The 14,635-nt window shown below is 37.2% G+C and overlaps 1 non-coding gene across 1 annotated transcript; it reads right to left on the bottom strand.

The window, feature by feature from the left end:
* Positions 1 to 818: 818 nt before the first annotated feature.
* Positions 819 to 921, bottom strand: LOC122670179. Its single transcript, XR_006334155.1, has one exon. It is a non-coding gene; the product is annotated as a U6 spliceosomal RNA (small nuclear RNA).
* Positions 922 to 14,635: the final 13,714 nt, after the last annotated feature.

Below are 14,635 nucleotides of genomic sequence, written 5' to 3'. Positions count from 1 at the left end.
TTTTTTTTTGGGGGGGGGGGGGGGGGGGGTTGGTGGAGGGATACAAATTGTAGGATCCCATCTTATATGCCCATTATGCACTCCAAGTATCAGATAACTACTTCTGGATTAGCTACATTTTACAACCTTGAACAGAATCTGTTCTATAGGGTAGTATCTTCTTTCCTTGATTAGCTCTATTTTACAGGAAATGGATTTGAAGACTTGCCCAAGACTTAGATTCCATGTTTTATATAGTATGTTCGTGTTGTGCCTATTAATTAGTGGAATATTTCTAGTTATTCTGCTATAATTGCTACAGTATGTAGGCTTTGTATAGAGGGTGTAGGTTCTTCCTCACTTTAGTCCTTAAATTTTTCATACCAATGCAGATCTTTGTGTAATTGTCATTCTCAAATGACTCGAACTACTGGAAGAAGTGGAAAGTGTCATTAGAGTATTTCCGGCAACAAGTTATGCACTCTGGATTGCTGATGCTTTCTACAACTGATGTCAAAATCACCTTAGACACTCCCCCCTGCGCACGCCGTGTCCAATTCCAATTATGACCAATTCGACATGGCTGATTTATGCCAAGAAATCCTAGAATTGTTGAGTTGGTGGATTTCCAGGGTACTTGGGACCTGATTCCATGTTTTGAGATGCTTCATTAGCCATCTCGCTGGTCACCTATGCTCTACCCCGGTTGTTTTAATCGGTGCCTACTCTATAGAAAGAGGAGGGGGGGGGGGGGTTTGGTTGGGGAATGTAACTGCCAGGAGACTTGAACTTGAGGACCTAATGGAGAGCATGGTCTTAGCACTACAACTTCACTATTAAAAAATTTGGACCATTTCTCGTTTCGAGCATGGCATCCTTGTGCAACAAGGGCTATGATAATCTTCTCTATTGTTCCAATTTTTATCTGATGTCTTCAAAGACGCCTATTCTATGCCCCTGAGAAGTGATAATTGTTGAGATGATGGTCACACTCCTTACCTTATATTTGTTATGGGATGGTTAGTGGTGACCATGGTTTGAGTTATAGGTCTTGCTTGGATTGGTGAATTTTCCCCGATAGGCTGAGATCGATCCAGATCCTGTACTAATCCATTGGTACGGTCAAGGTAAATAGGTAATTAAAACTTTTTTTTTTTTGTTTAATTAAAAAAAGGGGCAAATGCGTCTAATTTGACCCCGATTCTGTGTATAGGCATGCATCTACATATATGTTAATATTCATCTATGGTATTCCAATCATTGAATCTTCAAAGCTCTGTTTTATCACGAGGAACCTTCATAGAACTGAAATGTGATGTGTGAGCAGGGAAACGAAGGCTAACTTGTCTACGAAATTTGGGCTCGAGCTACTCTGATTCATATTCCTCCACCAAGATTAAGGAACCGGATTTCCCATATTTAATTTTTGATGAAAGAAAAAACTTTTTTTTTTTTTTTTTTTGGTAACAGATGAAAGAAAAAACTTCACTACCTTAAAACAGAGACAAATGAATATTATTACCTACATAATCTTCCACCTCCATGCATAGATGCTTATCCTTAGCTTTTGAAGCTAAGAACGTAACTGGCTTAACCATATTGTTCTCATTATACCTTTAGGAAACTTGTTTAAAATAATAAAATTACAGAGAAATGTTTAAAAGAAATTTAAAAGACCCCCAAGGCCACACAGCACCATCTTTCTTCAGAAGAAGAAATACCAAAATGTTAGAATCTGTCACAACTTGTAGCTCGTCATGTTGCTTCCTTACCGTTCCTAAGAGGTCTTGATCAAGACCCTTGACTTCAGCTTCTATCTTGTCATCAGTGCATTCAAAACTAAATTCAGCAACAATAAACTGGTTTCAATGAATCAATAAACTCGCCCACCCAGGCTTAGTTGTGGTACCATCAAAGATTGCTGCAACAAAAAGAACTGGAGGATCTTGAGTTAAACTGCCAAGTAAATTAGCTGGATCCTCATCTAAATTAGATGACGGAATAGGGTCAGACAAATTGCTTGTCAAAAGGGAAGTCAATTGATTAGCATTGTTTATGACTAACAGGATTCAGAGGGGGACTGGAATAAAACCTGATTATGGTGTTGCCAAAGGAAATAAATAGTAATTGCAGCAACACTAAAGATCCAATGTACATCACATGGATAAAAAAAATGCCATTTTGGAAAGTAAGAGAGAAATGCATAGATTCAATAAAGTACCATCCACCCAAAATTCCGTTTGGAGGCCCAATGCTCCTCTAGCCCTGTTGAGTCAAGAAACCGTCAGGCTGATGTCTATCCGGGGATGAAGTGTAACGACCCTGATCCAAGGACTAGGTGGGGCCCATGGCACCAGAGTCCAGCGGAGATCGCATAGGAAAAACATTCGATCAAGTATACAATCTATAAATATAATCAGGTCAAAGTGCAAAAAAAATAAAAAATAAAATTAATACAACCAATTAAGCGGAAGGCAAACAATCTAAAACTTAAAACATGATATTAATGGCTCTGCTGTCTACGGACCCTTACTCTCCAAAGAGAGGAACAGAACTTTACAGTGATTACAATCATTTGGGTCCAAGACTCTCCTCAAAATAAAATTTTACTTTCCTTAAGTCCTATCAAAATACATTGGGTATAAAACCCCAAAGTAACAAAAATCTTCAGTCCATAATCCCTCCATCAAAGGCAACTTCTTTGACCTTGATATCTTCAGTCACATCTGTAAAAGTTAATCAATCGAGGAATGAACTAATACCCAGTAAGAAATAACATTGCTAATCATGCTCACAATATAACAATAACATAAGAATTCAATCTCTATTTGCAAGCATGTTTTCATGTCATGTCATTTGAATCATAAAACGATTTATCAATCACACATCTTCAATCAATAATCCATTTATAATTGAATCACATTTCATTTCATTTATTCCCATTCTTTTATAGATACAATCTTGCCAACCTTTCTTAATCATACAAGAAATCAATCTTATTCATAGGCATGATTGTAGTCCATCTAAACTGTTAATCTTTCCTTAATCCATCCTTTATCATCTCATTCGTTTGTCCCTTCACTCTTCTATGTCAGTCATCATTTCAGTTCTATCCTTAACCTTAGCATTCCTTATATTTGGTTTAGTTCCGGTCAATACCACCGAAGTGACTTCTGTCGATACCACCATAGTGGCTTCAGTTCATACTTTAAATAATAATCAATCAATCAATCTTTTGCTATAAATCGTTCAATCATATGTCAAATACCACCAAAGTGGCTTTTGTCCATACTTTGAATCATAATCAGTCAATCATTTGATTACTATAAATCATTCATTCACTTGTCAATCGGTAGCATTTCATTCATTCTATCATTTCTCATTTCATTTTAGTATTTCGTTTCCGTTTTCCATACGTTCAGTGCGTTTTCAGTCATACCACCAAGGTGGCTTCAGTTCATACTTTAAATCATAATCAATCAATCAATCTTTTGCTATAAATCGTTCAATCATATGTCAAATACCACCAAAGTGGCTTTTGTCCATACTTTGAATCATAATCAGTCAATCATTTGATTACTATAAATCATTCATTCACTTGTCAATCGGTAGCATTTCATTCATTCTATCATTTCTCATTTCATTTTAGTATTTCGTTTCCGTTTTCCATACGTTCAGTGCGTTTTCAGTCATACCACCAAGGTGGCTCCAGTCAAACCACTGGAGTGGTTTCAGTTGTACCACAAAAGTGGCTCTAGTTAAAAACCACTAGAATGGGTTCAGTCATACCACCGAATTGGCTCTAGTTACAAACCACTAGAATGGGTTCAGTCGATGGCCTCAACACCCTTCTTAATAGGCACTTCCATGAGCACCGGATCGTATGTTGGCCGTGCCCGTCGGCACTTAACTTTATTTTCATTTTCATTCTTTGTTAATCATTTTTAGTCATCATTCATAGAAATCATGTACCATTTATATTCCTATTAACAATCATAAGATCATTCGACATTCAAGCATATAGAAACCTAACATAGTCATATCATGAAATCTTTATTAAATATCACCATCAACATTGCATAAATTTTTATATATTCATCCTACAATATTAATCATCGATTAACAATGCTTCCTTACCAACACTTTCCCGTTCCAGTCGCCAATTAAGGTTCCTACAGTAGAAAACATGCCATTCAAGAGTATTTTAATTATAAAAAAGTCTCTTTATAGTTCTTGAACAAATCCTAAAGAAGCATTCAAAAGAATGAGCATCATAGGACAATTGGGCAAAATACAACAAAACTTTCATGTTCTGCCTCAAATTTTCAGGAGGTTTTTGACCCACTTCCATGGATTTGTTGGAAAAACTCAAAACATAGTTAATGAATCCCTATGAGTCTACTTTCCAATGCCACATTAAACTCCCTGTTTTCACTTCAAATGAGTGAGTTATGCCACTCCAAGTACACAGATGTCAGTCTACTCAGAATTGAAAATTCAGCAAGCAATGGAATAACTTCAAGAGAGATTTTTGACCTTATTAGAAGCCGATTTAGGAAATATCCCTATTTCACAAAACATGAAGCTACGGAAGTTTTATTTCACCAGAAACAAGAATCAGTCAATTCTGAGTTAAAATGAGTGAGATATGTCATCTAGAATGCATAAAGGTCGCTCTGCTCGAAAATAAAAATACAGCAAGAATGATGTTCAATCATGGGGTTTTTCTGAACCTAAGCATCAAACTCGAAAATGCAAACCCAAACCACAACAATACACTTTTAAAATGCATCCTAATAACTCTAGGATGCTTCAATTAGACATGCATTAAGAATCCTTAAAACCAAAAAGAAATTTACCTTATTTTTTACCCAAACATGGTGATTTTCTTTTGATCTGTTGTAATCCAAAGATTCTCTTCTTAAACCATTTAAAACCTACTACAAATAACACATTCTAAGCTTCAATGATCTATTCATTCATCAAATTATAGAAATAATCCAAAAGAAAACAAATTTCAAGACTTTTACCTCAAACTCATGCTCATCCTTGAGTCAACTAGGTTTGCCTCTTCCTTTTAAGTTCTAATAACTTCTTAAGCCAAGAATCATCAAACTGTTGGATTTATGTGTCCATCAAACCCGGTTCGGTCTGATTCAGTCCAATTTACTTTGTATTGAACCTTTTATACATTTTGGTTTAATATTATCACATGCGATATAAACTTTTTGAGCATTATGTGTCTATAAATTTTACTTAAAATGGTAATCATGACTAGGATTTGGGTTGGGCACCCTTATCATATGGTCGTCGCATTGGGTATGCCTAGACATGTTGATGTCAAGGTACGAATGAGAGTGCACATTATGATGTGCATTGGTGAAGAATCTACTTTGACGATTCCCTCATGTATTACTGCCAGGTGTAGGATGAGATAGACATGTGTCACCGAGATCCAGTACCTGAGAGGACCTTGTCACTACGAAATGTGATCGCATTCTTTGAATCATCAATGACTAAGATTCAAGAGAGTCAAAATCGGTGTTCTGGGAATGCGCAAATATTTCATGTGTGAGAGAGTTACTCAACATGGTCACCACTTTCCAATTAGGGAACATTAAGATAGAGATTGTCTGTGGATGGTTGGATCAGAATCTGGATCCAGTGCTGTTTTAGAATTGATTTTTGCAAAACCTATTTTACATAAAATGATATAATATATGTAGTTTTAATTGAAAATATTTTATCGTGTTTTGCAGGATCCGATCACGTATATAGACGTACATGCCCTAGATTTCATAATGATGATGTTGATTAGTGGTGGGTTGGTACATAATAATTGATTATTATGTGAGAGTATAAAAGAAATTTGTTAATTAATTAATTTTTTATTTAATTTATTGGATATGATAAAATTTATTATTTATCCATTAAATATAAAATAAATAATTAATTTAGTATTCCCTATTAGATTCTAATTCTTCACTAATTAGAAGCCCATCAGGTTTAAACAGGTTCAATTCAAAGTGGAGAGAGAGAAACAGACTTTCACTGGTTTTTTTTTTTCCAAACAGGGCTTTAGAAGCCCTGTCTATTTCAATATTAAAAAACGTGGAGGGGGGACACCACATTTTCAGCCTTGGGTGATTTTGGGTGCTCCTTCCTTTTCCTCGATTTTGGCTCTCTCTCTCTCTCTCTCTCTCTCTCAGTCTTCTTGCTCTCTATCTTTTGAGAGTTAGGTTTTTGGAAACTCACAATTGCTTTTGAAGATTTGAAGAAGAAGATTTGATTTTGACTTGGAGAACCTTGGCTGCACCATTGGAGGTTCAGATCTGTTTACCTGGTGTGCTCGTTGAAGAAAGAACCACTGTCTATTTGAGGAGCAACACTTGATGCTCATCAGATTAGCAAGTTTCTGTTAATTCTTTTTGTTTTAATTATATGATTATTCATGGGATGTGATAGAAACCCAAATTGATCTCTTTCTGCTGCGCATTCGGGTATGGAATGGACCCCTCTTTCTATGGGATGGAAAAGAGATGAATTTCTCTCTTAGGAATCCCATAATTTTATGGGACAAGAAAGAGAAGGATTGAGTAGTGGTATATTACACCATACCCTAATTGGGTTACACCAGGGTTTCCATGGGAGACCATGGGCAACCCTCAAATTAAATAGGGCAGCCATGGGTTAACCCAGGAGGTTTAAAACCCTAATTGTTTTATAATTGGTTGCCCTAAGGCCACCATGGGAGACCATGGGCTGACCCAGATAAATTCAACCATTGATTTTAGCCATGATTTACATGGAGATGATCCCATGGACTGCTATTTGACTAATAGTGTGGTATCAGAGCCATCTTTCACACCCATAGATATCGCATAATTAAATTTAGATGCAAATATCATGTATGAGATGCAAGTTATAAGGTTTTTTTATTTAATTTGTTAAGGATGCACATGGGTGGTTAATTGGTTATTGTAACAACCTTCCCATGTGTACATGGGTAGTTATAAGATTGTTAAAAGTTTTAGCAACTTGTTCATGTGAATTAGTTGTGGTTGATTTTGGGTTTGAAAACCCTAATAATTCCAATTATTGAAAAATTGTACCCAATTAGGGAAGGAAAATTTTTATCTTTAAAATTTTTGGATGTGGGGGTGGGACGCATGCTGCCAAGCACCCCTGCACACTCCTCCCTTGGACCTTCCCATAACCCATGACCGTGGCCTGTGCCAGTGTGCGATCGATTGGATTTTTTTTCTGTAGTATTTTGTCCTCCAATATTTAAAAAATATAATTTTATTTTTAAACATTAGTTATGTGGTTGGAAGAAGAAGATGGGTGAAGAGATACTTCTCTCCACCCACTTGGAATTAAAATTGGATTTCAATTTTATAGGTTTGGGTACATGTTATCACATGTGATGTGGTGTTTCAATATTTGATGAAATCCATCCATATGTATTCTTTACTTGCATGGTTACGCCCATGCATGATTTGCATTGGCTATGTGATTATGAGATTAACTATCTAATAATGTAAATGGTTATTTTTTGTATGAGTTAATTTCATGGGGTTAAAGTTGGATGTGATGCTTCTCTCTCTCTTTCTTTCACCCTCTATCTTTTTTTTAAACAAATGTACTCCACCCCATGGGCAGCCCAAATGGTGGGTTGGTTTCTCCATGCAGATTTTCTTTATTATGGAAAGGAAAATATAGAATTCTTCCTAGGTTTCTATTGTAATTTTAAAGGAGATGTGATTTTTCGATGCATGTTGATGATGATTCACATGTGTTCAAAGTTCATGGAGATGATGATCGCCAACTTTGAAGGAAGATCAGATGGAAGAGATGATCGAGTTGAAGCAAACTACATCCTTGGCATGATGGTGCACCCATGAAGATAATTAGATTTTTATTTTTAATGGGAGACAATTAATTTATTACTTCTATTAAAATGTTGTCATCCCATAATCACTTAAAATTAATGTGGATTAATTGCTTTGTATGTTACCATATATGATATGATGTGAGAGTTAATCATTATCCCTCTTTGATAATAATACATGTATGATATGGATTAGTCTAGGTTAGTAGATATATCCATGGCCTCCTATTGAAGGTAAATGTAGAGATTGTGTGATATGACCCCGCATATGTTGACAGGACATTGCCAGATCATTATCACATGATCATCTATATTTATCTCTATCTAGATACTTTAGTGTATGGATAGTGAGAGGGCACTGCGACAATAGGCCATCTTTCATGATTCCATGATTCTAACTAATGCAACAGGTATATACATGACTTGGGTGTATGTCAGACAACAGGATCTGGACATGACACCCAGGTGGTCGAAAATATTGGAAGCCCATGAGGCGAAAAGATTAGTCCACACTACCACGGTGTGTATAATGACTCTCGGCAGAGTAAATTATGCATGCAATGGTTGTAGGTATCCAATTCATTTTTTAGGTCATGAGGGAGACCTAAATTATGAGAGACCATTGATAAGTATGCTCAAATTTTTATCGATGGTTATTAATATGCGTGTGATTTACTTGTACATGTGTAGATTTTAATTCAATGGCTACCGTTAATTCCATCCTATTATCGCTCATTAGGGAATATAAATTAAATGAAACGAATTATGTTGATTGGTATCAGAGTATTAAATTGCTCTTGACTGCAGAAGATTTTTTCACGGTTCTTGATGAACTAGTTCCTCCTGAACCCCACCATGATGATTTTAAGGCACATGAGGTGATGCAAGATTTCTTTCAGAGGGATTTCAAAACATCACTTTACATCCTAGGATCATTGGAAAAGTCAATATTGGATTGTCAAGGATATACGTACTTCAGGAGGAAAAATGGGTAAGCATACTAAATTGTTCAACAGGCAGCTGACACATCCACACTACGATGTAGTAAGTCTGATCCATAATTCCAAATGGTCATGCCATGAAAATGATAAATCTATTTGAAAAACTGGAATCCATGGGGATAAATTTTGACCTGAGGTACAAGACTGATGTGATCTTATCATCACTGACTTCTGTCTATGCACTCTTTTGGATGTCTTATAAGATGTCAGATATGGCACTGGAGCTCACCGAGCTTGCTAATGCACTGGTAGAAGCAAAATTTACCTTGAAAAAGGATATGGCTGACGTCAATGCAGCTGATATGAACCCTTCTTCAAATGAAAAGAAGAAAAAAAAAATAAGGGTAAAACTCTGAAACCCAAGGGTAGGAAGTCTGGCAATAAGAAGATTAAAAGCAAGTGCTTCTATTGTAAGAAGGAGGGTCATTGGAAAAGAAACTGTCGTACATTCCTATCCACTGTGAAAGACAAGAAGCCAGATGATTCAGAGGCTGCTAAAGAAGGTATATGTGATGTTGACTTTCTTTATAAGTCTAGTTTGTCTGGTGAGCCAACCAATTCTAGGTTGGTGGATAGTGATTCCACTGTTTAAATTTGTAATGTATTGCAGGGGTTCAAGGAGATAAGAAAACTGTAAAAAAATAAGGTGTATCTTCGGGTGGGCACTGGAGTTGAAGCCATGGCATTGGCTATAGGAACTTTTACTTTAAGTTTTAGTTCATTTGATTTAGTTTTAAAGGATTGTTACTATGACCCGCTTTCAAGAGGAAGATTATTTCAGTTTCAAAACTTGTTTTGAACGAATATATTTTTTCCTTTAATTCTAAATTAATTATTCATTTTAATAATTTTTTTGTGGTATCTGGATATTTGTAAAGTGGATTGCATTGGCTATAGGAACTTTTACTTTAAGTTTTAGTTCATTTGATTTAATTTTAAAGGATTGTTACTATAACCCTCTTTTAAGAGGAAGATTATTTCAGTTTCAAAACTTGTTTTGGACGGATATATTTTTCCTTTAATTCTAAATTAGGTATTCATTTTAATAATTCCTTTGTGGTATCTGGATATTTGTAAAGTGGTTTGTATTTCTTAGATTGCCCTATTAGAACGAATGTAGTTTTAAATGTTGATTTGAAACGTAAAGTAACATCAGTGAATTCAACATATTTGTAGCATCTAAGATTAAATCACGTTAACATAGACCGAATCAGTAGATTAGTAGAGGATAAGCCTTTAGAGAGTCTAAAGTTTGAACCATTTCTTACTTGTGAGTCATACCTTCAGGACAAGATGACCAAGAAACCCTTTAGCAATATAGGTACTAGAGCCACAAATCTGTTAAAGTTGATACATACTGATGTGTGCGGACCCATTAATATATAAGCAAGGTATGGATTTGAGTATTTCATAACATTCACTAATGATTACTCTAGAAATCGTTACATCTGCTTGATGCGTAAAAAATCGAAGGCCTTTGATAAATTGAAAGAATTCCAAACCGAGGTTGAAAGACAGTTGGATAAGTGCATTAAGTCCTTACGATCAGATCGTGGAGGAGAGTATCTATCAGATGAATTTAGGGAATATCTTGCTTCACAAGAGATAGTTAATCAATTAACTAATCCAGGAACACCATAACCAAATGGTGTATCCAAACGATGCAATCGGACTTTATTGGTTATGGTCCGTACGATGTTCACTTGTAGTGAACTAATTGCCTCTTTCTTTCTAGGGGTTCGCCTTATAAACAACTATCTATATCTTGAATAGGTATCCACTAAGTTTGTAGCTAAGACACCTTTTGAGTTGTGGAAAGGGCATAAGCCTAGCCTATAACACCTTAGGGTATGGGGCTGCATAACACACGCGCAAAAACATCAGACAGATAATTAGAATCCAAGATTTCAAGGTACTATTTCTTAGGCTATCCAAAAGGCACGATAAGTTACTATTTCTATGACCCTGTTGACCAAAATGTCATTGTTAGTAAACATGTTACATTCTTGGAGGAAAATATGTTGACCAAGAAAACTGAATCTGTAATTATTGAGGAGTTATTGGATAACTCAGAAACTTCACTTTCAGAAGTGAGACCATTTGACATACCCACTGAAAAGGAAACACCTCAAGAACCTCGATGCAGTGGGATGGCTATTAGACCACCCACCAGGTTTACTCTTCTCACCCAAGAAGAGAAAATAGTGGAAGGGTTCCACATGTTGTCAATTGAGTAGGATGATGATCCGATAACATACTCAGAGGCTCTTAAGGATGTTGATGCTACTAGGTGTGTTAAACCTGCCCTAAACTGACTAGAACCCTTCCTGTAGAATCAGAGCCTAAGATCACCCACTCAAATACCTTGTGGTATGTCACCCTTGTGGTTAAGATCAATGGGGTGCCGTCGTAGATGACATCCAGTATACCTGTAAGAAGGTGGGTTGCAACACCATATAGCTTCCCAGCCCATCACCTGATTTATAACTTTGACTCTAGGTAATTTCTCCCTAATGTGTACCTAGGGGCCATGCCCACAATTACATCTGTCTTGCTTTGATAAATGTGTGGAGGGAGATGCCTAGGTGAAAGTCCTAACCCCTGTGGAAGGCCACAACAAAAATCAGTAAAAATTAATTCTTTGGGCGATTCACTGGGAGTCGCACCTAAATGCCCAGTGCATGTCCCAGAGTGGCTGAAATAGGTATTTTGCACTCCAGGCTTATGGGAACCATGTGCATTGCTAATAAACACATTCAAAATATCCCTTTGGATTTATATAGGCCATCCCTCAGCCTTAGAACCATGTGGGCCCCACATACATAAAATGGAGAGAATCAAGTGAAAAATGCATTTTTCAATAGGGACAGCTTGGGCCAAACAGACCTTAGTAACCCATGACCTATAAATAAGGGGCCAGCCTTAGCTTTCATTTTCCTATTGTTCCAAACGTCGGAGAGGAGAGGAAAAAGAAGGAAAGAGAGGGAGAAGGAAGGAGAAGAAGAAGAGAAGGAAATTGAGCCTAGGAGCCTTGGCCGAATTCACCTTAGCTTGAAGGTAATCAAACTAGAGTTTATTCTACCCTCTCACCATGTTCCAAATTCTATTCCTTGGGTGTGAGCCCAAAATCTCAACCATGTAACCATGTCCAAGAATGTTTTGTTATAGAATCATCATCTAGAGCACTAGGACAGCTATGGATCATTCATGCATGCTCAATTCCTTATGACTTACTCATCATCTACCCTATTACAGTCTGTTGGTACATAAATTTTATTTTCCAGCCATGTTAGATAGTGGATTTCATGATAAAACATGTATATATCTCATAAATGGTTGATTAGAGACATAGATCTTTGCATGCATGATATGTTTATTGAACTATAGCTTGGGATAGCAAATGTAGTAGGTAAATATGACCTGATCTCATGATAATTATATAGATTAATGGTGCTATGAGTCTGGTTATAGTTATGCTTACCTGATTCCTTTGATGCTTGGACCCAAACCACCAACCCATTAGCTAATCATGTTTAGGAACCCATAAAACCATTACATTAGCTTAATTATAAGCAATACTACCCCCTGGAATCATCCCAAATCAACGCTAGGGTGAAAAGCAGCCAAAATCAATTTTAGATTCAAAAATCTCGTGTTGAATAGGGATTGGGCGATGCATTGGGCGTTACACCAAAACGCCCAGTGAAATGCCCAGTGTTGCTGTTTGTGGTTTGTTTTGATCCCAGCCTTTTGGATCTTCACCCACTGGCCTAGAACAACATGGGAAACATGAAAATCACCTAAAAAACCCTACCCCATCCATCCTTGCTGATATCCACACCCTAGATGCACCAATGGACACAAAGGGGTTAGGAACCAACACTGTAAGGGTGTCAACCGGTACGATTTTGATAATACGGTATGGTTTTGGTACGGTACCAAAAATAGGTACCCAATACTGATACCATACCATACCATTTAGGAGTCTTATTTTTTCAATACCGTCACCGTACTGGTATGGTATGGTTTTGGTACGATATAAAAATGATATAAAAAATGATATGAATACGGTACGAAAATGGTATAGAATTCGGTTTTTAAAAAACGGTATTAAAAAATGGTGTTCCGCATTATCACCCAACCATACCTTCACGGCTTCACCTGATCACCAACAAAACCCACATCTCCATTCATTAATCCATAGTACTGCACTCAGTAAACTGATTTTGCATAAAAATCTCAATGGAAGAAAAGTAGAAAAAGATGAGGGGAGAGAGATTAAAATCCTTGACAAAATCGTATTTGGAAGAAGCATTTCTAATGACAGTGTTCCCAAATGCCCGTGTTCTCTGTACTCTCCGCAATCAACGATCATAACTGGCTTAGATGTCCTTCCTCTAGAAGAACCGACCTTCTCGATTGCCTTCACCACGTCCATCCTTTCAACCACCTGTCTGAAAACCATGTGCTTTCCATCGAGCCACTCGGTCTTCGTAATGCAAATAAAGAACTGAGATTTGTTAGTGTTAGGTCCAGCGTTAGCCATAGACAGAATGCTAGCTCCAGTGTGTTTCTTGATGAAGTTCTCATCGGTAAACTTGGATCTGTAGATCGACTCGCCACCGGTACCATTTTTGGCAGTGAAATCACCACCCTGACACATGAATCCTGGGATCACACGGTGGAAGGACGATCCCTTGAAGTGCAGGGCCTTACCGCTTCGACCAGATCCCTTCTCTCTGGTGCAAAGAGCACGGAAGTTCTCTGCAGTGTGAGGGGTGACATCGACGTAGAGCTCCATGACGATTCTACCAGCGAGAACACTGTCGACCGACATGTTGAAGAAGACCTTAGGGTTAGTCATTTCCGATTGAACTGAAAGGAATTAGGGATTTAGGGTCTTAGGAGTTAGGACTATTAGGAGTTTAATTTTACAAATATACCCCACAACACGGTATGATTTTGGTATAGATTCGATATAACAGTACGGTTTTGGTACATACCGTCGGTATTGTACCCAATATCAATACCGTACCGTACCACAGATAATACCATTTTTTGGTACCGTACCGTACCATTTTTGCAACGGTACAGTTTGGTACGGTTTTATACGGTCAGTTTTGATATTGGTATACGGTTTCGGTTCCAAATTGACACCCTTACAACACTATGACCCAAGCCAAACCTGGGGGGAACTTGCCACGGCTTTCCATGATTGTTGGGACCATGAATGAGTAAACCCTGCAGAAAAATCAATAAGTTGCTGTGTCTTGCATCTCTAGATGATGTATTGGGCATTTGACCCAAAGGCCCAATGCAAGTCCTAGAGATTTCTAATTTAACTGGTTGACATCCAAATCTGAACCCAACCTATCCTAGGCCAACCGTAGGACTCTAACCCTTTCTAAACAATATTTAACATGTTTTAATGGTCCCGTTAACATAGGTTATAGCCCCAGGTACAAAGTGTAGTGTCAGAGTCCAACTGGGATCGGGCAGACTAAAGGACAAGTAGGACTTGAACAAGGTGAGTGGAATTACACCGTACGTGTAGGTGTAACATGATTGATGAGTCATAACACAATAGCATTTACTGTACTAAATTTACTTATTTAATTTGCTTTACAATATCATTTACTCTGGTTCTTATATATGATGGATGTTGAAAATTTGATGCTAATGTATATATATAAAATTGCTAGTTTAGATGTCGTAGCCGGCTTAGATATGGGACTGGTGGTGGCCCGTAGAATGGGATGTGGGG

Source organism: Telopea speciosissima, chromosome 7 (genome assembly GCF_018873765.1).
Source record: "Telopea speciosissima isolate NSW1024214 ecotype Mountain lineage chromosome 7, Tspe_v1, whole genome shotgun sequence".
Taxonomy (NCBI): domain Eukaryota; kingdom Viridiplantae; phylum Streptophyta; class Magnoliopsida; order Proteales; family Proteaceae; genus Telopea; species Telopea speciosissima.
Note: the sequence above shows the minus strand (reverse complement) of the source record. Positions and strands in the feature narration are given on the sequence as shown.